This window comes from Leuciscus leuciscus, assembly GCF_965113295.1.
Source record: "Leuciscus leuciscus genome assembly, chromosome: 19".
NCBI classification, from domain to species: domain Eukaryota; kingdom Metazoa; phylum Chordata; class Actinopteri; order Cypriniformes; family Leuciscidae; genus Leuciscus; species Leuciscus leuciscus.
The window spans coordinates 38,752,742-38,762,073 of NC_138743.1; the positions used below are offsets into that span (position 1 = coordinate 38,752,742).

Genomic DNA, 9,332 nt, shown 5'->3' on the forward strand with positions numbered 1-9,332 from the left:
GACAGAGTATGTTGTTATTTCTGTTAAGAACTAATGCTCTATCATGAACTGCACATGGTTTCTCAATGTCAGTATATCAGCTGTAATCTCAGGCTCGTATCAGCTGATCCACGTCTCTTCAGGGATACGACGCCTATCACACAATCCATAAGGTCCTTCAGTATTATCAGAAGTTATTGTGTTTCTCAGGAGCTAATGACCCTCCTCCATCCCCAGCTCCTCCTCTCGGCCAGTCAGCGATTGCTCTTCTGATTCCCATTTGAATCAGACTAATTTCTCAAATTATGTGTTCATAAATGTAGTGAATTGCATGGATGTGCAGGGAGGTCTAGCCCAGAGCAGAATCATACCGAACCGAACCAAACCAAACTGTATGCAAACTGTCAATCATCGACGATGGTCCTGACAGGAAAAGAAAAAAACCACACTCGACATTCAGGCTGATACATTATGACTCTTATTATATCTAATTTTAAATGATTATAAACAAAATTTGATAACATGATCCAACAATGTTACATAAAAAGGTTACATATATTATTCTTTTTTTCTGGAATTTATGCAATTTATGTCATTGCACTTTTACTGCAGTTTTCTCTAAAGTGTTTCTGCTGTGACTGAATTGACCCAAAACAGAACAGAAATAAAGTCATAGTAAATCATTTATGAGTAAGTTATAATAGCACAGACTGAACACTCGAGTGACAACTTAGAATTGGGACTGAATACACACTGCCGAAATCATGCTCTCCAACATTACAGGCTTCTCCTGCTGAAGCTGGCCTGTGCTTTTCTGCAGAGATCCTCCATGGAGAAAGAGTTCATGTGTCTCAGACCGAGCAAAGCTGACAAAGAACGGTTTCGGCAGGAGCTGGGGTCACTCATAGGCTATATGGTTATAATAATATGTTGTTAATTCGTAAAAGGGACAAAGATGTTCATATATATTCGCTTCATGTTTTCTTTTTGAACACTCAGTACCATTTATTCCTTAAGCGAAAGATATGCAGTCAAGAGAAGAGAGCTGCTGCACTAGCTCATATCAGTTATCTCCATAAAAGAGGTGTTGGGAGTTTCTTTCCGTTTTTCAAACCTTTTTTTCTTCCTCAGCCATGAGATCTAAAAAAGGTTTATGTACTGATTAAGAAATTATTTATTAATTCATTTTAATATTATTTAAAGGGGGGGTGAAACACTCAGTTTCAGTCAATCTCATGTTAATCTTGAGTATCTATAGAGTAGTATTGCATCCTTCATATCTCCAAAAAGTCTTTAGTTTTATTATATTTATAAAAGAAAGATAGGCTGTACCGAGTCTTTCCGGAAAAAAAACGAGCGGCTGGAGGCGTGCCGTGTGGGCGGAGCTAAAGATTCACGAGCGCGAATCACACTCACACCATACATCGCATGCTCCATAGATACATTAACTATAACGTGATCATGTTGTTTACTTGCTGTGCTTACGCGCCGATAGCTAACAACACACAGACATTTGAAGCAGTTTTACTCACCGCCTGCGGTTCCAACGCACGACCGTGAACCTTTATCGTCGGGACGGCTCCATCCTTAAGCATTAGACGATCTGCAAATCCGGCGTCGAACTGGGCCTTGTTTATAAAACAATCATCGTCGAAATGCAGGGAACAACCAAGAACACTTGCACAACTCCGTTGATGACTTCCCTAAAGCCGAACACAGCGCTTTGATGGGCGTACTGCTTTCGCTCTCTCGCTCTGGTCTACGGGTGCGCGCGCGCCCTTCCGGGAGAAGTGCCCTTAGGACCTGTATAAGGAAATTCCGCCCCTTCTGACGTCACACACGCCCATACTCGAAAAAAACTTTCCGAAACTTGTGACAAACCGGAAGGAGTATTTTCGGCACAGAAATAGAAACGTACAACTTAATTTTTGAAACTTTGTCCATGTTTAGCATGGGAATCCAACTCTTTAACAGTGTAAAAAACTCAGTATGCATGAAATAGCATTTCACCCCCCCTTTAATTCACACACACAAACGTACTACTGTACCTATAGATAACCTACATTTAAATGTGTGGAGGGAACAGAGAGACTGACATGGAAATTAGTGAACCCAAACGTAGCCCAGCCGGCACATGACCGACCTTCAACGTTGAAATATGGTTTGGAAATATGGAAATATAGTTGTTGTTTCAACGTTGAAATAACGTTTAATGCTAAATGGTTGAAAAAGGTGGCCTGGATGCCAGCCGAACCTAGCCCCGCCCACAAAATGTTTAGGTCGGGAAGTTCGGTCTGGACTTGATCCGTTGAGGAGCTATTATGCCCGAACCAAAGCTGTTCGGACCAATCAAATTGTCAGGGCGGGCTTTATATGATGATGGACAGATGATCAACAGTAACGTAATCATCCACGTCATCAACGAGCGCTTGGGTTGAATTCGTTTACAACAAAGATAACTACCACTGGAGAATTGAGATTTCACACTTACAAATAAGTCAGACAGAATAAATGCATATTTGGCGTGCTGTCCAGGGATTGGCTCCGGGCTCGGTGTTCGGCCCGAACCCAGAGTACTTCCCCCGTATTCCTGACTGTGGAAGAACAGGCAGAGAGTGAGTGGAGGGATGCTGGAAACTGTCGAGGAATGTTAGGAGAGTTGACAGAGTGAATATATAAATGCTGATAGGGTAGACATGGTAATAGTTTGTGGACAGGTTGATTGGGTTGATTATTTGAACGTGCTCCTCCCGAACTTTATGAAACATCATGTGTAGATTTCGCCATCGCGTCTGTTATAGAAGATATCGACAGCGACAGCGCATTCATTTTAAAAGAGGAACAGAGAACCACGATCAAGGCATTTGTCAATCGGAAACACGAATGAAGAACATACGTCTAGGGCTGTAGCTATCGATTATTTTAGTAATCGAGTATTCTACGGATTATTCCATCGATTAATCGAGTAATCGGATAAAAAATTGTGGTAATAAAAATAGATCCAAGTGAACAACAGCCTTTAAAATTACTTAAAGACAAATAGGTAACACTTTACAATATGGTTCATTAGTTACTAAGAATGAACAATATTGATTTCTACAGCATTTATTAATCTTAGTTCATGTTAATTTCAACATTTGCTAATACATTATTAAAATGAAAGGTTGTATTTGTTAACATTATTTGTAATGAACTAACATGAACAAACAATGAACAGCTGTATTTATATGAACAAATGTTAGTTACAGATGTAGCTATTGTTCAATGTTAGTTCATGTCGATTAATACATTAATGTTGACTAATGAGCCTGATTGTAGTGTTACCCAAATAACAATAACAAGCAAAAAATTATTGGTTCAAAAAAGGTATCAAAGTAATCATATGGGTTTTATTGAACAACGCTGTTAAAAACACCATGTAAAATATATGATAACTAATAAACATAACATTTAATTCAAATGTCAACTTAATCTTTCATATTTGGTCACTTATGTACGATAGAAATGCAACAGCTGTCGTAATTTCTTGAAAAGAACATGTGCACGTCAAAACATGCAAGCAGTGCAAGGGTTAAACTTTTATTTTGAAATCGCAATGAACAACAATTCGCACATGAGAATATATGCGATTGCGAATATATTTCTGAATATATTCAGAAACATACTTATGTATTCTCCTGTGTTGGCGAAGATTTATAAATGAGCTGCGTTACGAATCTTGTGAAACGGCGCAGACTGCGTGCAGATGAACGTTATAAGCCACACAAACTCACAGCATGCAAAGATGGAGTTTGAGAAACCCGAGACGCTCCACGCATATAAATGATGACAGTAAGTTACTATGAAACACGCGTCCGGGGTTTTGCGTTCCCAAATGCACATTATTGGAAACTTAAACAAACAGCACATGCAGAGACTGAGTATACGTGTGGAGCAGCGTTTACTGTGAACGGAGCTGAGGTACTTTTAACACAATCTGCACGCATGCAAATAATTAAACCGTCATGCTTTCTCTGTGGGAGAAAAAAAACAGCGCACATATTTATTTAACTTAATCTTAGCCTTTGTGATTTCACGATATCATGATTGTAAACAGTTAAATATATCGCGTAGCCTTAGAAAACTGTGTAATAATGCGGTTCATGGACTCTCGTCTGTGGAATGCGCCACTTCCGGTATTTTGCCGGTTACTCGACACGGGTAAATTGCAATCGAGGATTTTTTTAAATCGAGTACTCGACTTAAATCGAGGAATCGTTACAGCCCTACATACGTCACTTACTCCGTTGCTCTGATTGGTTGTAGGTCTATCCAATTGAGTGCAGAGGCATTTTCTTCCCTGGTTCGGTTGAAACACGCCTCATAATCACAGCCCAATGGAGCAGATCAGACTCACAATCTGACTAGAATCTGAGTATGATGACGTCAGGCTATGAAAAAGGTTAACACAAACACTTCTAAATCAACGTTGAATTTTTTACAAGATCTGTACGTTGAAACAACAATGTTTTCGACAACATACAACAGAAATATCTGCCTTTTAAAGTATTATTATCATCATTAATTAGCATTTAATGATTTTTTTTATCATAACAGCTCTTCAATGTATATGTTAAAATATAATTATTATCATTATTAACAATAATAGTTTCACCCTCAAGAGAGCAGTGCAGCAGAAACTTTTTGACTTGCGTGATTTTGTGTGAATTTACAATTGTGTGTGCTTGCCAAACAGTTTACCATGCATTATTACATTTGTATTCATACACTGTCTTGTCATTTGACCAATTAATTAAATAATAATACAGACTGCAAATAAAACTCAATACACCACTATGTTAACTCGCGCAAACTATTGTTATTGGTTGTTTCGCCGTTTTACATTGAGCATGATTGGTTAATCTGTCAGGAAACTGTCCAATGAGAGTGTGCGCGGCTCTGCGCGCCTATTTTAAGTTTGAAAATACATCCGTTACTCTCGGTCGGTGAGCAGCTGCTGCGCTGCAGCGCTTGTGTTGATTACTCGGTCAGACCTGGATTATTTTATATCTGCCTGTTGAATTCTTAAATTTGAGCGAATTTGAGTTGATATGTCAATGAAGAACAAAAGCTGGAATGTGAACAGAGGAAGGGGTCGTACGTGGTCTGTAACAATACTGGCGATATCAGGTAAGAAAACATTTTTCAGTCTTTAACAGTCTAATGTTAGGGACACGGGTAACGGTCATAGGCTTACTGCAACCTCATAAGATAAATAAGTTATCTCTGTGTGTGTTTTTGTACTGCTTCACCATTAGCGTAGCGATATCTTTGAGACTTTGACAGTCTCAAAGATGACAGAACTCTGCTTATGTTGTGTGAATGTGTTATAATGGCAAACATTTGTACAATTTAAATACATTTTAAGATTGTTTAAAGGAATGGTAAAAAAAAATCCTGCTTTTTAAGGACTTTTCAGTGAATCATTTCTACTTTCCCCTTCAGATTCTCCAAGGATCCAGCTGATTACTGGCAATTTGGTGGAGGATTTCTCTTTAGGCCATCCTTAAAAATATTCTTGTTTGCCGTAACCCGACCGACCCTGTCAATTTAGTACCGACCCAATTCATTTTTTTTTTTTCCTTTTAGTCCGACCGACTTGCCGGTTGTAAACTTGCGTTAAGACCGACCGATTTTTTTTTTAACTCTTAAAACAACTAATACAAATGCAATAAAATAATATTAGTTAAGTATTGTGAATATAAATTGCCTAGACCTACATACAAACATAAGCTACGTTCTTTCTTTTAAATAAAAACCCGTGGCGCGTCATCTATGATATGATTATGTTTACACCATTGGTTAACTCATCACACTACAGCCTGCAAGCTAAAGTTCGCTTCGTTTCATTCACTGTCAATGGTTCGCGCTTGGTAATGATGGCTGCGGCTTTACTCTAAAAATTATTTCATTTTTATATGTTGTTGAATATGGTTTATTAAAAAATAAACATGCGAGAGCGTGTTATAGGCTATATGTCATGTTTTAGTCAGATATGACGACGCTACTGCAACACGCATCACCGCAGATGAGAAGCTGCATCAACGTGCAAACTATCGCAAATCAAAGTGAAAGTAAGTCGCAGACGCTTAACACACAATCATCTTCATTAAATGTAAAGAAACGAAATGATCTTACCAGGGCTGTTTCCGCTTTCTCTTATTGCGGGCTTTGATTCAGAAATTTTAGCTAATGATCAATAAAATAATGTATCTCGTTGCTTTCGGTGACGTGCACTCCATTAAATCTGCATATAGCGGGAATTGAAGATCGGATTTATATCAGCAAAAAAACAACAACACACATTTATGTAACCAGGTGTAAATGGAATCGTTTTGATAAATCAGATTGGAATCCGATCTGAGAAAACGCATGAAGTGGCCTGGTGTAAACAGCCCCTAGACATAGGTGAAAAATGTATCCCGACCCGGATTTAAAAAAAAAAAAAAAAAAAAAAAAAAAAATTCTATATAATTTTTTTTATATATAAAAAAATATAGACCTACCTACCGTCCCTTTTTTCTTTTCTTTTTGCTGTTACTGCAAACCAAAATATTTTTAAGGATGGCCTTAGCTGCTACATTGCACTGTCACTTCTGGTGCCGATTCATTGAACTTTTGTGATATGTTTTGATTTGACTCAATTTAATAAAAATGTACTTAATTTAATTTAATTAGTACAATGTATAGTTAGGGTTCTGAATTAAAACAGTGTATTGTTTCTCCACAAATATCATCAGAAATATACGGAGCGCCCAGGGGTCAGGCAGAAATTGCTGAAACAATATAAACCTGCATTGAAAGATATAAAGAACAACCGACCACAACCCTCTCAGCTCAACACCACAGTTTGTTGATTTCTTCGTCTGTTTCAAAGATGATATCATGACCTTATGATGACAGTAACCGTAACTGACACATGGAGGAATATCATTTACATTTTTTCAATTCCACCTTTGGGCTCTTAAGAAAGGTTTGTGAATAAATGGTTGATATTGTAAATTTACATCTGAATACATAAAATATGTGTTTTAGAATGGTAGTGTTGTATACTTTGTTTTCTAACCGACTCTAATTAAACTGTAAAGTGAAAATATTGTACATGACTTATTTTGTATTCAGTTTTCTTGCTTTTATTTATAGGATAGTACAGACAGCGGGCAAGAAGTGAAGAGGAGTGATGGACCTCGAGCTGGGACTCTGTCGGAGCACTGCACAAGACTGTCATATTTTATTGAGAATTGAAAAACTTTTTTTACTGTAGGCCTACATTTTAAATATTAAATGTTTAATTTAAGGGTTACTGTAATTGAACAAAAACTGTCTTTAAATATTCCATTTATTTATATTTCTACTTCTACAGGTTTTTAACAATACTTTGAAAACGCTGCAATTTAAAGTTTGAGATGTTTTTCATCTGTTTTAGAAAGTATTTTTAGACTTATGTTTTTTTCAGAATAAAACTTGTTTTACAATCTTGAGCATGTGTTATCTCTTTATTAAATGTGTTTAATTAAGCCATTGCTGCAAGTAATTTGACAGTTAACAATTTTTTAGTGTACAGTTAATCACAAATTCGGTCAGCATTGTCATGACTCATGTTCCAACTGCAAACTAGGTTGTAATTGAATGTACAATTGTATTATCCCATGATGAAAGGTAAGACGGTGAAACAACGTCACGATTTCAACGTTGATTCAATTTGCAAAACCGAAGCATAATCCAACGTTGGTTCAACGTCGACATACAACCTTTATTCACCCATATTGAAAGAAGAGACGGTGAAACAACGTCACGAAATCAACAATGAAACAACGTCACGATTTCAACGTTGATTCGTTTTGCAAAATCGAAACATAATCCAACGTTATTCAACCTTGGTCCCTGACGTTATGCCGGCTGGGAGGAGTTTAATGAAAAAAATAACATAGTAGTTAAAAGAACGAAAGTACAAAATAAAACAGGGCAAAACAACCATTATTAAAGAAAACTTAAAAATCACTTAATCAAGAGTTCCTGACAGGAATTACACGAGTGGAAACTTCCAGCGAATAACATTAAAAAGACGCCGCGGCTAGTGAAGTGACGTCATGCGCGTGCACGCGAAGGGGATTCTGGCAGGGAGGGAGTCGAAATTCGGCACAACACCTGTTCGTAAATGTGTTTGCTGTCTGAAAAGTAAGACTGATCAGCCCTAAATTACTGATAGTTGGTCAATCTAGTTCTTAAAACTCATTCTTAATACAGCTCTGTTCATGAAACTGGCCTCTGAAGATGAACTTGTCACTATAGGCCTACATGCGTCACAACTCCCTAAAATGACCGTTCAAATATGATAGCAATCAGAAAACATTCTACGATAATATGACATGATATCAGAAGCTGATAATTGAACTTACCGTTATGGGATATTATGTCAGTTTTTAAGTCCTCGAAATGTGACTCTACATTTCTTTAGAATGGAGTCTTTACTTTTGGTTTGGACTCAAAGGTGTTTCCTCAGAATCGCGCATGCGCAGGAGACCTCAGGTGTTAACAGATAAACCCCGCCCACTCTCTTCTTCTTCTTCTTCTTCTTTGGTGTTTATTGGCGGTTGGCAAACCAACTTGTAGGTGCATTACCGCCACCGACTGGACTGGAGTGTGGACAGGATACATGCTTATAGGATTGACATAATGCGACATATGAATGAAAATTCATGAGGAAACAACAACAAAACAAAACGTAAAAAAAAACAAAAAAAACCAGCCTAAATTCTTTTACTTAATTCCGTTTCTTTAATAAACTTAATAATACTATCATATATAGCTTTTTCCTTTAGTATACCTATTATAGAAAAATCTTTATGCTCAGCTTTAATTAGTGACTGAATGAAATTACGTCTTTCATTGTTGTATTTCCTGCTGTAAAGTATTACATGTTCAACTGTCTCTTGCTGACTACAGTGATTACATTCCCCTGTTGGGTGCTTGCCAATTTTAAACAATGTACTATTCAATCCTGTGTGACCTATTCTCAGACGGGTAATAATATTCTCTTCACTTCTGTTCCTGCTCTCTCTCCTCCCAGCACCAACTTGTTGTTGAATATTATATAAGTGTCTTCCTGTTTCAATACCATCCCAGTGTACCTGCCATATTGATTGTACATATTTCCTAATGAACACTTTAGCTTCTGCTCTACTTAATGGAACTTGTAAATCTATCTGCTTTAACTTTAAAGATTGTTTAGCCAAAATATCTACCTTCTCATTACCCACTACACCAACATGAGCAGGAACCCAAATAAATTGAATTGATATACCCATAAGCTT

The 9,332-nt window shown here is 37.3% G+C and overlaps 1 pseudogene across 1 annotated transcript in view; it reads right to left on the reverse strand.

The window, feature by feature from the left end:
* Positions 1-8,536, reverse strand: part of LOC309482478 (NLR family CARD domain-containing protein 3-like) — a 199,886-nt pseudogene extending 191,350 nt beyond the window's left edge. Inside the window, exon 1 of the transcript XR_014211700.1 lies at positions 8,418-8,536. The product of XR_014211700.1 is annotated as an NLR family CARD domain-containing protein 3-like (transcript). The remainder of the gene's footprint in view (positions 1-8,417) is intronic.
* Between the last annotated feature and the right edge of the window lie 796 nt (positions 8,537-9,332).